The sequence below is a fragment of the Ursus americanus genome, chromosome 11 (assembly GCF_024610735.1).
Source record: "Ursus americanus isolate L20-20 chromosome 11, mUrsAme1.1.p, whole genome shotgun sequence".
Taxonomy (NCBI): Eukaryota; Metazoa; Chordata; class Mammalia; order Carnivora; family Ursidae; genus Ursus; species Ursus americanus.
The window spans coordinates 29,804,211-29,821,732 of record NC_142137.1 but is presented as its reverse complement, the minus strand read 5'-3'; the positions used below and the strand labels follow the sequence as shown (position 1 = coordinate 29,821,732).

At 36.4% G+C, this 17,522-nt stretch overlaps 1 long non-coding RNA gene across 1 annotated transcript in view; it reads left to right on the top strand.

Moving 5' to 3' along the window:
• LOC123792968 (uncharacterized) overlaps positions 1-4,178 on the top strand; it is a 35,895-nt gene extending 31,717 nt beyond the window's left edge. Inside the window, exon 3 of the long non-coding RNA XR_006779830.2 lies at positions 2,908-4,178. This is a non-coding gene — a long non-coding RNA (uncharacterized LOC123792968). The remainder of the gene's footprint in view (positions 1-2,907) is intronic.
• The last annotated feature ends 13,344 nt before the right edge of the window (positions 4,179-17,522 follow it).

The following is a 17,522-nucleotide window of genomic DNA, read 5'->3' as shown; positions in this document are numbered from 1 at the left end:
GCAAGCTAGGACACGAATCACTTATGCTAGATGTAACGTCCATGTTATTAAAGCAAACTAGGTATCTACAAGAGGCACCACTGTGCCTTATATGCAGCCAGAGGGTTTCTCCCAGGCATCCCCAGAAAGGCTTTCATGGAAATATCCTTATGGAAATCTGGGGACAGGTTTTGCAGAAGTGTTTATCATAGTATTCCTCATATGGGATGAGGGCACAATATCAAGTACGGTTCAATATAAATTGACCCTCGGGTTTGGAACCAGGTAGACAAACAGCTCTGTGCTACTCTACGATAGTCAAGTGTGTCTGGGAAGATATGTTCAGTTCTGGGACATGTTCTATGAAGAAAATTACCATTCGCACAGCACCCGGTACATATTATAGTCTTTGTAGATGCTTCTCGAACGAATACATGTTTGAACGAATGCGTGAACGTTTGTAGGAACAGGATCTATTTCACTTGTTTAAGAGAGGCTGTTTTTCCCCCTCCCTATGCAATTGGATGTCAATTATCTATCTTGTGATCAAAATGTGAGTTCCATGTGGGGCAGGAATTTTGTCTTGTCTTTATAGCCCCAATCATGTAGAGTGTCTGGCATAGAAAGGTAGTCAAATAATAGTTTATTGAAGAAATAAATGACTGAATGAACATGTCTCAGATACACACAGAACTGTGTATGGGAGGAAACCAGACTGATCTATGATCTTATCTCAGTATAATTTTATCTCAAGTTAAGGCAGAAATATAAAGCAATCCTAAAGTTTTGAGGCAAGATTCTTATCACTGGAAAACCTCCAGGAAGAAATGTTTAGAGGGAATTTGTGCTTATTTTTGTGGCATGTAGAACTATGTTCTTTCAGGTGTAATAAATAGGGTTCAGCAGCCCATATTCTTTCCCTACCTTTCAAGCTATTATTAGGACAGGTGCAGGGCGGTCCTCCATGTGATGCCGTCTCCCCGTGTACTGGAGTAGAGGATGCTCATTTGGTGCTGGTGTTAGAGGGGAAGGTACGCATCCAGATTCCTTGTCACCTTGATTACTGATCTTCCCAAAGGAAGATTTAATGAAAAGAAAGAAAACTTGCATTTTCTAAGTCTTTCAACTTATTCTCTATCTTTGGAGACAGCACACATTTGTGGTGGACAGTCCGGGCTCTGGGGCCACCAGATCTGAGTTCAAATTTTGAGTTCACCATTTATGTATTGTGTGCCACTGTGCCAACTACGTAACTATTTGTGTCTCATTTTGCTCATGGGTGAAGGAGAAATAATAATAATACCCACGTCAAAGGGTTGTTGTGAGGATTAAATAAGTTAATTCATGCAAAGCAGTTAAAAGTGACTGTCACATAGTCCTCGAGTTATTAGCTAATATTATAGTTCATGGATGCTTTCTTTTTGTTGACTTTTGTCATGTTTAATATAAAAATATTTATAATTAAAAATAAAATCAAAATATTATTGCATATCTAGTATGTTCAAGACATTATCAGACTATATAGGAAATGGTAACATTGTCCTCTAAGACCTTCCAATCTACTTGTTGAGCAAAGTACAAAACTCATAGGAAATAGGAACGCATACAAATTAGAAGTAGGAATGTGTACCACAGGGCAGGCAATATCACGTGGTGTAACTTACTGTTTGGCAAATCACATACATCTACAGACAATGGGTTTTTAAAATGCATGTTTACTGAATGAGTTTGTGAAAAAAGTTGGTAACATTTAAGATTGTTTATTTTGATACTCCTTTATAGTCTATACTGGGAGAGCAGGCAACTTAAAAGAAAAAAAAAACAAATATGAAAAACAGAACAAGCAGAGATTAAGGTAGACCTGAAGTCTCCAAAGGTATGAAAAATTACAGATTATGTGGGCCATTAATAAATGAGTAAAACATAAAGCAGGCTTCCAGCATTTGTGAAGAATTAGTCTTGGAAGCAGATAGTATGAAAATGTGGTATGAGTTTATGAGGAGTTTATGTATGTATCTGATCCTGGGCCAGGAACAGATTCCAAGCATATCCACAGAGTTGGTCGCACATGTGAATGTCCTGGAAAACTCAGCCATAATTCTATTTCCCCAAGTTGCTCAGGCCCTGACTGAAATGTTCTTGGAAACATAAATATGCAGAACACCGAAGAAATCAGAACGAGTTATAGGATTGTTTTTCTACAGAGAAATGTTTTAATCTTTGTAGCAAACAGAGTTAGGATTTCCCAAGATTTGTTCACCATATTCTGATTAAAATCCTAATAGTATTAAGAATCATTTACCTTACGACTTAAACAATTTAATGGCTTCCATTTCATGCAAAATTATAGTTTGTTTTACATATAAAGGAAATAGGAAGAAAATGGAAAGTGCCAGGCATTAAGAGAGTTAAACTGGAAAGCCCAGCCACAAAATTCCAAGTATTTTAATAGATGTTCTTGGTTTTCCCTGCGTTTTAAGGAAAATTTTGCTACTTTTGCAACAGAAATCACATTAGTTTTTACAGGCTAGCCTATTTAGAATCAGAGGTTCACAAAACCTTTAGGTAAGAAGAAGCTTTTGAAATCCCACCTGTACAGAAATCTTTCCCACAGCCTGTCTGACAGTTTATCAAATTTCTAGCTGAGTCCTTCCAGTGATTTAGTAAGTATGTGATTAGTGCACAAGTCGGCCCATTCTATTGTTGAATACATCGGATGGCAAGAAAATGTTCTTCCTTATATAATTCAAATGCCATTCATCTTTTCAGCCTCGGAAAATTTGTAAGATTATGTTTCCATTAAAACCCAAATTATGCTGACTTTGAGTCCCTATAGGCCCTTGCAAGAAATTGAGGGTTTTTTGTTTTGTTTTGTTTTGTTTTGTTTTTAGTTTGCTTCTCAAATTTTTTTTTTTCCATTTCCCCCAGGTTGTTGATTCACACATGACCTCGGTTCCAGCCCAGTTCTTCACTCTGGTCTTCTTATCAATCTGCCACGCTACTGGCTTAAACCCAGATGGTCCTTGTAAGGTGGCCACTCTACTGAACACAGCTGGCTGTTACTGACGGTTACTACTTCGGAGCTACAATTCTTCCTTTTGTCATCCATCCCAGGTGTAGAACAACATACCTGTGTAATTCTCTATAGCACCGGCTGTAGCTTTCAACAAGATTTATCAAGGATTCTAGGATTTTTGTTATATGTTTGTCCTTGAAGCCTGCAAACCATGGAGCTCTCACAAAGCACACCCCGTATAGCCCCTGATTTTCTTCCTGTAGCGGCCACAATCCACCACCCAAGGATCCTGGGGTCCAAAATTCACTAGACCAAAGGAGAGAAAGATATTAACCGTCACACCAATCTCAGGTCTACATAAATCTATCCCTAAACCTGCTTTTTTTCTATGTAATTATCTTCTGACATTCAAGAGCAATTACGTTACTGTGTTAAGACCCAATATCAAGAATTTCCTGAAATGTGGGTTTTTCAGTTTTTGGAAATGCTAAGTAAAGGACCTTCTATTAGGAAAAGTTCTTGCGGGAACTAATGGAACACAACCGCGGTTAACTTAAACAGAAAAGAAGTTTGCTGGAAGGAGTGTAGGTGGCTCCCAGAATCAGGCTTAGAAAACAGACAGTGACCTGTCATGATTAGGCTAAAGGAACAGCTGAGGTCTAGCTGGCAGCGATCTGGCTAAGAAGGTGCCCCTGGAACAGCCACCTCTGGACACTTGCATCAGCCATCACTGCCAGACCCTCTGTTCCTTTTACCTTTAGATCTGAAACTAGTGCTGTACAGTAGACATTTCCATGACAATGAAAGTGTATCTTTAGGGGCGCCTGGGTGGTTCAGTTGTTAAGCATCTGCCTTCGGCTCTGGGTGTGATCCCTGCGTTCTGGGATCGAGCCCCACATCAGGCTCCTCTGCTGAAAGCCTGCTTCTTCCTCTCCCACTCCCCCTGCTTCTGTTCCCTCTCTCACTGGCTGTCTCTATCTCTGTCATATAAATAAATAAATAATCTTTAAAAAAAAAAAGTGTATCTTTACTACTCAACAAGTAACCCCTAGTCACATGTGGCTATTGAGCATTTGAAGTGTGTCTGAAGAACTAAATTTTTAATCTTATTTATGTTTAATTAAAATGAACTTAAATAGCCACATGTGACTATTAGTTACCATATTGGATGGTACAGATCTAATCTCTCAGAGCCCATTTTCTTGGGATTGTCAGTTGAAATTTTCCCAGGAATCACTTTTCCAGGTGTAAAAAGTGCCCCCCCCCCCACTTCTTTCCCTGGTTCCTAAATCTCTATATTTAGCCTATGTGAGAAATGACACGATATAGGTCAATGGGTCAGTATAGAGAGTGTCCTCCCCAAAAGCGTTGTCCCATCAACCACCACCCTACGATGGCTTCTATGGGTCCTTCCATCATTTGTCAAGGCCAGTAGTACCTAGTGACGGGGGTAATGATAACAGCAGTGGATTGATCCATGTCCACAGGGTCTCAGTTAAGTGTTAGGGCCCTAAAGACAGACTTCCTAGATTAGAATTCTGGCTTCACCATTTACCAGTTCAGTGACCTTAAGTAAGTTATTTAACTAAGGCATTTGTGCCTCAGTATCCTTGATCTGATGAGATCACCTAACTCTAACAGTGATAGATAAATTTGTATAAAGCACAGGAGAGCGCCTGGTATATAGTAAGCTCTCAATGAATATTGGCTATTATTGTCATCAATGCCACAGACAAACAAATGATTTGCAATAAAAGATCCAGTGGATACTAATGAGTTTTCCTATGAAAGCATGAATGAGTATGTCTACCAAAGTACTATGAGTCATAATATAAACTCAAAAAGGTAAAGATGCCAAAAGACATCATGAACTCTGGTGGCCTGACTCCTAGGGGACAATACTGACCTTCTTAAATAGTTGAGAATCGAGACTGCATTGTAAAATACTGCCTTCTGAAAACAAGCAGCAAAATACATAATGATGAAACTTCTACTCTGTATGTTGAAAGATTAAAAAAACTTTAAAGTCTGCAGATTTAGGGTTGAGAGTGTGGAAACACACACGATGAAGGCAACAGTGCCAATGAGACTAATGTGTGCTGACTCCGAAAAACACATTAGTGGCTTCAGGAATTATTCCTCTCATTATATTGAGGGTTTTTATTTTTATAAAAACAGAAACCAAAAATGCAGAAAAGAACTCCAGCGTTCAGATTAATACATGGAGCATTGCAGTGGTGAAAGAAACTATGCTTGTCTTGTGTTTAGACATTTATTTCAGTCTTGAACTCTGCTTAGACCTCACTGTGGGCCCTCAGCAGCTAGCATTTGGCAGCGTAAAGTCTTGTCTCAGGCAAGCTTTCTCTTTTTCCTTTGCAAAAAGGAAGAAAGAAAAAAAAAATACTCACTAATCCTAATCTCTCAAAAAATAATTTCCTTTCTTCTAAAAAGATTTAAAAAAAATAGAAATCTTTGCTTTCTTTCTAAAATGATTTCAACAAAATAGAAATCTTTGCTATACTTTTTTGTGTGTTTCTAGAAGACATTGTATTCTCCGGCAGCACAATTTTCCATCTGGCTTTAAAAACAAATATTTTATTTTACTCTTCTACCATGTATGCTATAGGTAGCAAATGAGAGAGTTCTATAATATGACTGACTCCACAGAAAACGTCAACCTAGAGATCCTACTTCCTCATATGAGATCAATAAAAGTGCCCCCACTTGCCTGTGTATATAAATTTTGCGAGTCTTTTACACATGTGTTTCTCAAATGCCACTAGCTCATAGAAAATAACAAATCCCCTACTTTTCTAGAGACCAAATCAGTAAGACATGGAATCTTCATCAGTCAAGAGCCAAGTACTTTGAAGTATTCATATATACCAGCTGCAAGAAACATACCACGGCTACACTTAAACCTAAACACGTGGACCGCATGATATTACTGCTAAATTGGATTTATTAAGGTTCACAATTTCTTCGAGGCAACTATATGTATTTAGGCAATTTCTAGGATGATAGAAAGTAAAAAAAGGAGGATATCTAAACTGATGCTTTCATTTTTTTTAGTAATTGATTTTCTAAAAGAATAGGACTTACTCTGTCTATTTTTAAACTAGGATGTATGTTTTGAGTTGATTTTCCGATAACGGAGATGAGTTTTCCTCAATACATGTGTGTAATGGTTCTATGAATAATAGCACACATTGGCGAGAGAGCTGGCCAAGGCGAGAAGAATGTTCATTCACGTAAAGGTAATATGGTCAGATCACAATGAACTTGTGGAAAGTTCACAGTAGCACCATGTTATACCCAAACCATATGAATAAATCTGAATGTGGAATAATTATACTCAATTGTGTTTTTCATGATCCTCTTTTGAAATGAAGAAATCCAGAAAAATCTACCTTTATACACAGAATTTTCTGCTTTGAAATAGTAAGTACGACAGCCAAAAAAGAGTGCTGTAATGGGGTCAATTCATCCTTGTCTAAGAGGGCAAATAGTCAAGGGAGGTAGTGGAGAAGAAACTGAGGAGACTTATTTCTCCATCCTCCTCCACTGAGCAGCGTTGAGGTACCTTCCCATCCTGCTTTGTGTTGGAGAAATAGGGTTGCTTATCTCAGGGTACCTTTAAGAGACGTTGGGCAATGCACTGAGATCACAGCAACTGATGGTTCTTCTTCCCTAGATTTCTCTCGACATAAACCCTGAACATAACCCTTCAAAAAAAAAAAAAAAAAGTAATCCCCTATGAAACTGCTTCTTCAATTTACCTACAAATATCTTCTTCCCTCCCCTGTTCCATTTCTCACAAACACTACATTGCTAGGACAGTCTCTTGTTACTAAAGGAAGGGATTGGGATATAATTCAAATGAATTAATATTCTATGATAAATGAGAAAGAAAATCTCAGAGATTAATAAAGACCTTGGGGGCCATTTTCTCTTGTTTTAGAAATAAATTAATAAGGACACATTATCAAGGAGAATTATATAAGCATACAGTATATAAAAACACAAGGGAGCTGGTAGAAATGCAACGAAAAAAGAATCTTCTAAGTGAACAGCAAGTTGGGGGCTGGAGGACCAAGTCTAAATAGCTTTTCAAAGCACACAATCAGAGTCTCTTCATAAGATATATTTATATAATGCTTTAACAATTATTTGGAGAGTAAAAGTTTTAACTGGTTAGGTGGCTGTTTCCTTTATAAAACCACAAGTAGATTGCTCTGCTTGAATGTCTAATTGACTAATTTCTCTCCTTTCATAACTCATGTTCTCATATACACATGCAAACAAACAAAAATGCAGGCCACCCAACTTGGTATGGTATTGATGTCACACTTGAACGTGAATAACTAATTTTGGCAATCATTTTGTCATCTGATCACAGTGATGTCTTAATCCAGAGGTTTTGTTTTGTTTTGTTTTGTTGGTTTTTGTTTTTTTTTTTTTAAACACGGACATTTAATATCAGGTTTAACCATTACCTATTCTTGAATAGGAACAAAATGCAAGTAGTTCTTCGAAACAGTTCTAAGTGTCTGACCTACCCTAGAAATAGCCTTGTACTCTAAAGAAAAGTACAATCAAAATATTAAATCCATTCTTCAGAAGGTCCCTGGGGATTTATGTTCTATCTTTTCCTCCTGTGAAAATCTCTGGTGCCTGATGCCTCATGCTGAGGACCAGTAGACAAAAGCATGGTGGTGGATCAAAGTTGCAGTTCAAGCCCTGAAAGAGAATTTTTATTAAAATGGACAACAGATGTGAACAAAGAAAAGAAATAGATCAAAGATGTGAACTCCATTCGTGAGCTTATTTGCAAAAACAAAGCATGTAGGTTTTTGTTATTTTTAACTTTCATCACTTTTGAGTGGAGGAGGAAATAACACCAAAATAAACAAATAAATTAATAAATTAATTAATCAAATAAAGACAGGAATGGGCAGTTATGGAATAGAAAGGGTTGTATCTGTGGAATGGAATAGGATTTAAAAGAAAGCAATGCCACACACATTTTTGAGCATCTTATTTATGTAGCCACTGGGGGGTGGGGACTCTGAGCCTGGACAATACAACATAAAATGATCTCCACTTTGGGAAGCCCAGAGTAAAGAGGGAATTTAGAAAAATCCAAATTACACAATTAATATAAGAGAAATGAGAGAATTCCAGAGGATACAAAGTCAAATTTCTCATTATCGATGTTGATAAAAATCGCTGATATCCTTTCCAAAATATTTGAATTCCTTTTATAATGAAGGAATCTGAGCAATGGTTAGCTGTTGCATACAAATGGAAACAATTTGGAAACAACACAAGCAATTGCTGCCTCTTATTTACTCTACTCTTGGGCTAGAGAGTCGGAGCAGTTCTGTGGAAGAAGTAGTGGAGGCCGCAGACAGTGAATTTGGAGCATGTGATTTTCAGTACTTTGCTGGATTGCTGCTTAGGGTTGGTCATTTCCTACAACTTCGAACTTCACCACATCTCTCGTTTCTTACTGACCAATTAACATTCACACCACAGCTCACAGTGCCTTTTATTTGCTATTTGGCATTCCCAACCCCAAGCAAATACTCACAAATTAGCACCACTTAGTCCAGCTTTTACAATTCTTTGGGTGCAATTTTAAAATTTCTTTTGAAAAGACAGAGTGGATATTGAATACTTATTTATAAAGCTTTAATTTTTCCAATGAAGTGTTAAGGTCAGTGACAACTGTCAACTATGTCTCAAAATGGCCTTAGGGTGACTAAGAATGAATAGGGTAACAGCACTTAAAATTTCTGATGGTTATTAAGCAGAATAAGTTATTAAAAGTTATTAAGCAGATATCACACCCCTGCAGATATCAAGAAACTTCAGGTCAGAAACGTTACCTAAGATAGTGGAAGAAAATGGGGAAAGTATTGGCTTTGTCCTTACTTTAAAAAACTGTTTTTTTATTTTAAGAAATGTCAACTAGATCAACAGTAAAAATACCAACTACTTGTTTCAGGACCTTGAAAATGTTTTAAGGTCTATGGGACAATTGTGAAAGTGTCTTCTTTTGATGAGGACATTTGTATAAGCAAAAGGAAGACTACAATTCAAACTTCCCTGGACAATGATCTCAAATGGTGGGGACACCCAAATCCAGTCCAGAAGCTATTCCAGATTCTGAATCAGAAAACAAAATAATTATTTTAAGTATTTAAGTAATGAATAGTTATAGCTATTCTATTGTATGTCAATAAAATTGTATTTTTATGTGTCAATTTCTTTTTTATAGCAAGCATTTACATCAATTTTATTCAAGGTAAGAGAATTGCCTTAGAAGGTGAAATGATTGTGGGGGCACCTCGGTGGCTCAGTCAGTTAAGTGTTGGACTCTTGATTTTGGCTCAGGTCATGTTCTCACAGTGGTGGGATCAAGTCCCATGTTGAGCACTGTGTTGGGCTCCTTGCTTAGCGTGGAGTCTGCTTATTCCTCTCCCTCTGCTGCTTCCCCTGCTCTCTCTCTCTCAAATAATAAATAAATAAAATATTTTAAAAAACTATTGTAGAGGTTGCCTTTAAAATATTACTTGCCCAAAGTATGTTCACAAAATGAAAGATAAATTTATTTTCGATTTCTCTTATTCTGAGTAGCTAGAGCCAGCAAAAACAGATACCTAAGCAAATGAAGGAAATTAAAACAAAAAACACATCTCTTGATTTAAATGTATTTCTATAAAAAAAAGTGGGTTCCATTTTGAAATAATCTGGTTTTTGATACAGCTTCCGGGAACATATTGTGTTAAAAGGTATGCTTGCACCTTTAAGTAATGTGACTTCATGGATAAACACATTAATAACTGGAAACACATTAGTAACACCAAGTTTCCTATCCTGATGAAATGGAAAAAGGACATAAAGTAAGAGCAAATCAATAGCACTTCAGAGTGATCAAATTATTTTCACAGTAAGTGAATGGGTTCATGGACAAAGTGAATTTTAAAAGGAGAATCAAAAAAAAAAATGAAAGGAGAGTCAGAACATAAGAAGCAGACAGCTATTTAAAGTCCATAGGCTTATGAAAAGAAGTTAGAATGGAAATTCAAACTAACAATGTAGTGATTTTGATTATTGTTGAAAAACATATTTAAATGAAAAATATAGAAAGAAAGTCAATGTTTCTTTTTCTAGTAACCTTCAACTTGTATCTCCCTACTATATTTTTCTATATTTTTAAGGTTTGTTTGTTTAATTATTTGAGTACAGATGACGCACAATGTTACGTTAGTTTTAGGTGTACAACATGGTGATTTAACAACTCTACACCTTCTGCTATGCTCACAAGTGTAGCTGCCATCTGTCACCATACAACGTTTTACAGTATCATTGACTATATTCCCTATACTTCCATCTCCATGACTTATTCATTTCATAACTGGAAGCCCATATCCCCCAACCCTCTTTGCCCATTTTGTCCATCCCCCCACCCCTGTCCCCAACCCCTCCTTCAGCATCCTGCAATTTGTCTGTATTTGTTTTTAAATGCTATCTGCCTATGTGTGATAAAATTATCCAATGTCAGTGTAACCTGTTCTTTTCATCCTCTTGGCCTCATGAATAGAGCAATAGATCAGAGAAGGACTTAGTTTGAAGGAGAGAAGCAACATTCTGGAATAACACCTGAGTGGATGATCGGTTCTTGAGAAATGAAGGACTCATGGTCATAGTTACAAAGGAGACTTTAGGGTGACAGGAAAAACAGAAGCATTTAAAGACCGTAAGAAAAAGCTCCTGCACAATGGCTGAGGGTTGCATAGTAGATTGGATATCAATGAAATGGGGTGGTTTTGTGCCTGCCTCCCATATGTTCATAAATGAAACAAAGCACACATAAGAAAACAGTTTGCTTTATCTCTCAGGGGACATCACGGGTCCAGCTCCTTGGTTTGTAAAGTGAACTTCCCGCCCTTGCAGTTCCCTCTTTTGTCATGACCTGTCTTATACTTTACCCTTCAGAAGCACCAAAGTGTTCATTGTGTCCTCACTCCTCCTACCCTTTCCTCCAGCACATACTTAGGCCATGCTATTCTTTAAGATGTTCTCTCTCCATGCAAAAATTTCCCATGTTTTATCGCTACTCATTCATCTTTTAATAGATGTAGTTCAGGCATTATCTTCTCTAGGAACGCTTCCCTGAGCCTCTGTTTGAGCTGTGTGGCATCTCTGGATACTCTAAGTAAAACCCCACGTGATTACATATACAAAAATACCATCTAATTCTTTGTCTCCTTAAGTAGACTTTTAGCATCTCCAGTATACATACATGCTTTAACTACCTTCCACTCATAGCAGGGCGCAGCGCTCAATAGATCCCTCGTGAAATAAATCCAACAAAACTGAAAGCCAGACTAGACCAGTGTTAGTCAAATGTGGTCCACCAAATGGTACCAGCTTGCAAATGGTGTGTCTGATGCTCTGCAATGAGATATATACAGAAGTTCAGAATAAGCATTCCGGAACTTGTACTGCAACTTAATATTGTTGTGATATTCAAGCTCCTGACTTGTCTATGAACAGAGTGTAAGCCAGTTGGACCACTGCCAAACTCATATGGTGTCATATGCGGCATGAGGCGCGTGAGAATCACGCACAGTAAGAATACTTTACAACATGTGCTATTTTCAGGTTGGTGAACTGTAACCCAGACATGTACAGATAAGAGAAAACATAAGCATTTGTTTATTCTTATAACTTGTAATTTTCCAATCATTATCCTTTTTTTCTTTCTTAAGGAGGGAGAGAGAGGGGAGGGACAGAAGGAGAGGGAAAGAGAGAATCTCAAGCAGGCTTCACACCCAGCACAGAGTCTGATGGGGGGGGCTCCATCTCACAACCCTCAGATCAAGACCTGAGCCAAAATAGAGTCGGACACTTAACCGACTGAGCCACCCAGGCGCCTTCCCCCAATCATTATTTTTTAATCAAATTAAATTTATAACTTAATATTATTAAATAACAGACATAACATGTATTATTTATTTCCATCTCTAATTAATACAGGCAAAATAAGTTCCACTGGATTATTTTTGGTTAATAACTATGGATACAGAAGTAAACAAAATGCTAATGATGGTAACGATGATTCCAAAAAAATAAAGAACAAAGGAGTTTGTCCTGCTTGTATTGGAATTATGATCATTCATACAGCAAGTTCTACTTTGTAGCCATTATTGATGGCGGGTATTAAAATCACAGTTGGTTATTAACTAAGAGGTACTGGCTAGTGAAGTAAAGATACCATTAAAAGTTAAGAGTAATTTATGTAGAAATCATTGACCACAGGTTTAAAAAAGAAGAGTCTACCAGTAAGACTATTAAATTCAAAAGCTAGCAGAAGAAGGAGTTTCATATTTCACATATAAATATTAGTAATTATCAGTCTTTTTGTAAAGTAGCACTTTGGGTTGTTAAGAAGAAGACATCTTCCAATGCTGAAGCACCAGTGAAAGGCTGGATCAAAGATGCTTTGCTAGAAATACTGGAAAGCCTGCAGAGGAGAAGATTATGCATCTGTTTCCAACGACATGATAGTTTGATGTTTTCAAGAACTGGTTAGTTCTACAGAAGACCAATCAAAGAACAAGCAAAACTAGCAGGATATTTTTTATGGCACTTGACAGATGCACATATATCATTAACATTCTTTTCATGTATGTGCAATATGAACATGAGGAGGTATAGGAAGAATGATTTCTTTTGACCTAGCTGACAAGGAATGCTAGCTCTGAACTGTATAAAAGGAAGAAAACTGAAGGATGACACTATCAACGAATGTAGTTTGGGGTTTAATTTTTGTGCAGGAACATGGTCTGATGGTGTGTGATGTGTTCTGATGCTGGCTATGACAAAAGAATGTTCTGGAGTAGTTATCTAGGTTGAGGAAGTCAGGTTAGGATGCAAGCAAAGCACCGCTTTCCTCAACAAGGAAGCCTTGCTATTAAAACAAAAAAACAGCAGCACTAAGCAGTGCCCCCAGCAATATAGTAAAAATTATGAATTATGTAAAGTCTGATGCATTAAATTAGAGGTTATTTTCTTTATTATGAGATAATATGGAAATTGATTATCGACTACTATTATTACATGCTGAGGCAAGAGGGTGAAAATGTCTGTCAAGAAGGTTTAAACTATGAAAGACGTTCTTTGTGCATCTGCAAAATAAGAAGCGGTTTGGTCCCAAACTGTTTGAAGATGGGAATTGGTTCCTGGACTTTCTTGTCCTTCTAATGTATTTGTTTCTGTTTTTTGAATGATTTTAATACTTGCATGCATTCAGGGAAAGTATGCAACCTGTTTCCAATGGCACATAAAATTGAGAAGCAAAAATAAAAGTTAGAAGCTTGAAAGACTAGAGTTCCTATAGGTTATGATTGCATAATGAAACAACAATTTTCAGTAAAGTGGGTGACAATCTTGATATTGCACATTTATGAAAAGTTATCACCAAACACCTTACAAATGTGATAGAATGCTCTTTTGTCTGTGTACAATAAAAAATCATAGTTTTAGTAGTTTGTATGCCTTTGTATCTTTTATTTCATTATTCTAGTAATTTATTTTTATTATAGTTCACAAAAATATAGATTGTAAAGAGATCACTAATAAAACCCACAGATAATTTGAGAAAACTGCTCCAGTTCTGTGCTTCTCAAACTTTAATATTCATAATGAATCGTCTCGGGATCCTGTTAAGCCCAGATTCGGATTCATCAGATCTAGGACAGGGCCAGAGACGCTGTACTTGTAACAGCTCCTGAGTGAGGCTAATGTCGCTGGCCTGGGGATTACACTTTGAATAGCAAGTCTCCAGTTAATGGCTCCTGTCGTTCTTCAGAGAACATTTTTAGTTATTAAAGTCACTACACTCTTATTTTATAGAAAACCAGTCTTTGATTATGGATAAATCATTCAAAGAGCACATAGAAGCACGTAGGAACATCACAGGGACAAGGTAATTTCCCTGCAGTGACCACTATGCCAGGTTTGCTCCAACTACCTGTAGCAGTGCCTTCGGATGAGTGCTGCGCCTGGAGGGAGTGGATGCTGGTCTGAGTGGTGAGGAATCTCAAAGACTGCTTTGAGGAAAAGGAGGCCAGTGTAACTTTGCAATTTGTCAATATTGTTTTTAAGTGAAGATATCCGGCTCTTTCATAGAACATCTTCCCTGATTTTTTGGTGTGGTTCAAGTCAATGGGGTGAGTCCCTCCATACTGCGTTTCCACTGAAGGTAAACTGGGTCAGTGTTTTCCTATAGAATCATTGGTTTTAAAATGATAAGTATCAGTACAAACTTGGAAATTGAAGGCCCTGTTTTCTGATGCGTTACTCACTTTTTTTGAGGCTAATGTAGGATAAAACCCAGAAACATAATAAGTTCTTTATGAACAGTAATTTCATCTAATAAGCCTGGGTGAGACTCTGATGTTGAACTAACATAAATATGTCTCTTCAGGGCCAGATAATTTGCAGACCATTCGTGTTCATATTAGGTATGTTCAGTTAAATATAAAAACACAACCAAGAACCTTGGAGGTGAAATGAAATGAAATGAAAGTGGAAGTCTACAAAATCTGCCTATTGATAGTTAAAGAATAGCGCTTATTGATTGCAAACGCAGTATAAGCAGAGCTATGTGGGTAGATCGTGACTTTGAATATAACCGAAGAAATAAATGCAGATATAAAAGCTATCCTGACAAAGCTTAATTTTGATTCCATCAAAGAAATATAATTTCTCAGTGTTATGCCAATTTCTGTACATTATCTTGTTCTATAAAACATGTCATTATCATTCCATCCTCATACTGATTTCCAGTAGTGTTCATTTTAGAAAGGAAATATTGTACATTTATAGAAAAACACTAATCATTTTAAAAATTGTAATCTCATTTGAAATATTTGAAGAAAAAATATTGATACTGTGAAGTAAAATGTTTTCTTTTTACTTATCTTTCCCAAAGAGCATTCTTCACGTGTGTATACATCATAAAGCTAAACTTACATGCTCATATGAATGAATTATGGTATATTACAGTCACTACCAACTCTCAAAGCAAATTTAAGAATAAACGATAGCATGAAAATTCATTTAAGTATGCATAAATATTGAAAAAACTTACTTGATTCATAGAAATTATATGCCGTCATTTGAAGAGGACTTTTAAAATAATAATGATAATGATAGAAGTTCTAGTACCTTTATTTATCTGTTGACTATAAAGTATATCAAGGATCCTCATTCAACAATGTAACACTTATCAACATTTCCAAGATGAACACATGACATTATTTTTCCAGCTCTCTGAAGATGTCATTTGAAGTTTTCTTTTATTTTCCAAAATGTTTAAGATAAAATCTCTTTTTAGTTCACATCATTTCCTATTCTTTCCAATGATAGTAAAATCTGATTATTAGCAAAATGAGAGTATTTTCTGGCAATTAACTGTCACAGATTCATATTGGGATTTAGAGAAAAGAAAGAGTTTGCAAATCAAGAAAATAAAGCCACCAACCTCTTACCTACGTCAGATATATTCACGGGGTGTTTTGAAACAGAGGGGCCAGAACAAAAGTACACTTGTGAACAGATGAAGAGAATATCTTTTAAAACTTTTACTTTCTTATGAACTGAAGTGATATACAAAACAAAGTAAAACCCAGGAATATTACACTAACTTTGGTCTAAGATTTTAAAATCTCTCTTAAAAAAAAATAATTTGTTGGATTGAGTGAATAATCATAGTAGATTATTTTCAAATAACCAACTGTACACTACCTTTGTGTGTGTGTGTGTGTGTGTGTGTGTGTGTGTGTGTGTGTTCTTTCATAGAGTTGAGTAATCACATCACTTGTTCTTAGGTAGCCTGTAGATATTTTCATGATTTCATATTAAAATATGGCTTTCAGAGATCTCTGTTTTTATTAGGATTTATTTTTTTCACATATTTTATTCTTTTAAAAATTTTAATTCCAGCATAGTTAACATACAGTGTTATATTAATTTTGGGTGTACAATATAGTGATTCAACAATTCCGTACATTACTCAGTGTTCATCATGGCAAATGTACTCTTTAATCCCCTTCACCTATTTGACCCGTCACCCTACCAACCTCCCCTCTGATAACCATCAGTTTGTTCTCTACATTTAAGAGTGTTTTCTGGTTGATTTCATTTTTCTTCATTTTTTGATTCCACATATGATTGAAATCATATGGTATTTGTCTTTCTCTGACTGACTTATTTCACTTAGCATTATACCCTCTAGATACAGTCATGTTACTGCAAATGGCAAGATTTCATTCTTTTTTATGGCTGAGTAATATTTCACTGTATATATATCGCACTTCCTCTTTACCCATTCATCTATCAATGAACACTTGGGCTGCTTCCATAACTTGGATATTGTAAATAATGCTGTACTAAACAAAGGGGTGCATATATCTTTTTGAATTATAGTTTTTGTGTTTTTCAGGTAAATACCCAGTAGTGGAATACCAGATAACATGATAATTCTGTTTTTTAATTTTTGAGGAATTTCAAAATTTCCACAGTGGCTGCACCGGTTTGCATTCCTACCAGCAGTGCACAAGGGTTCCTTTTTCTCCACATCCTCACCAACACTTGTTGATACTTGTGTTTTTGATGTTAGCCATTCTGACAGGTGTGAGGTAATATCTCATTGTGGTTCTGATTTGCATTTCCCCAATGACAAGCGATGTTGAACATCGTTTCATGTATCTGTTGACCATCTGTATATCTTCTTTGCAAAAATGTCTGTTTATGTCTTCTGCGCATTTTTTAATAGGATTATTTGGGTTTTTCTGGTGCTGACTTGAAGAAGTTCTTTATATATATTGGATACTAACCTTTTATCAGATATGTCATTTTCAAATATCTTCTTCCATTCAGTAGGCTGCTTTTTAGTTTTGTTGATTGTTTCCTTCATTGTGCAGAAGCTTTTTATTTTGATGTAACCCCAATAGTTTATTTTCCCTTTCGTTTCCTTTGCCTCTGGAGACATACCTAGAAAAATATAGCTATGGTTGATGTCAGAGAAATTATTCCCTGCCTGTGCTCTCTTCTACGATTTTTATGGTTTCAGGTCTCACATTTAAGTCCTTAATCCATTTGAGTTTATTTTTGTGCATGGTGTAAGAAAGTGGTCCAGTTTCATTCTTTTACATGTAGCTGTTTGGTTTTCCCCAACACCATTTCTTGAAGAGACTTTCTTTTTCCCATTGCATATTCTTGCCCCCTTTGTTCAAGATTAATTGACCGTATAAGTGTGGGTTTATTTCTGGGCTCTCTATTCTGTTCCATTGACCTATGTGTCTATTTTTGTGCCAGCACCATACTGTTTTGATTACTACATCCTTGCAGTTTTATCTTGAAATCTGGGATTGTGATACCTCCAGTTGTATTCTTCTTTTTTAAGATTTCTTTAGCTACTTGGGGTCTTTTGTGGTTTATCAGGATTTAT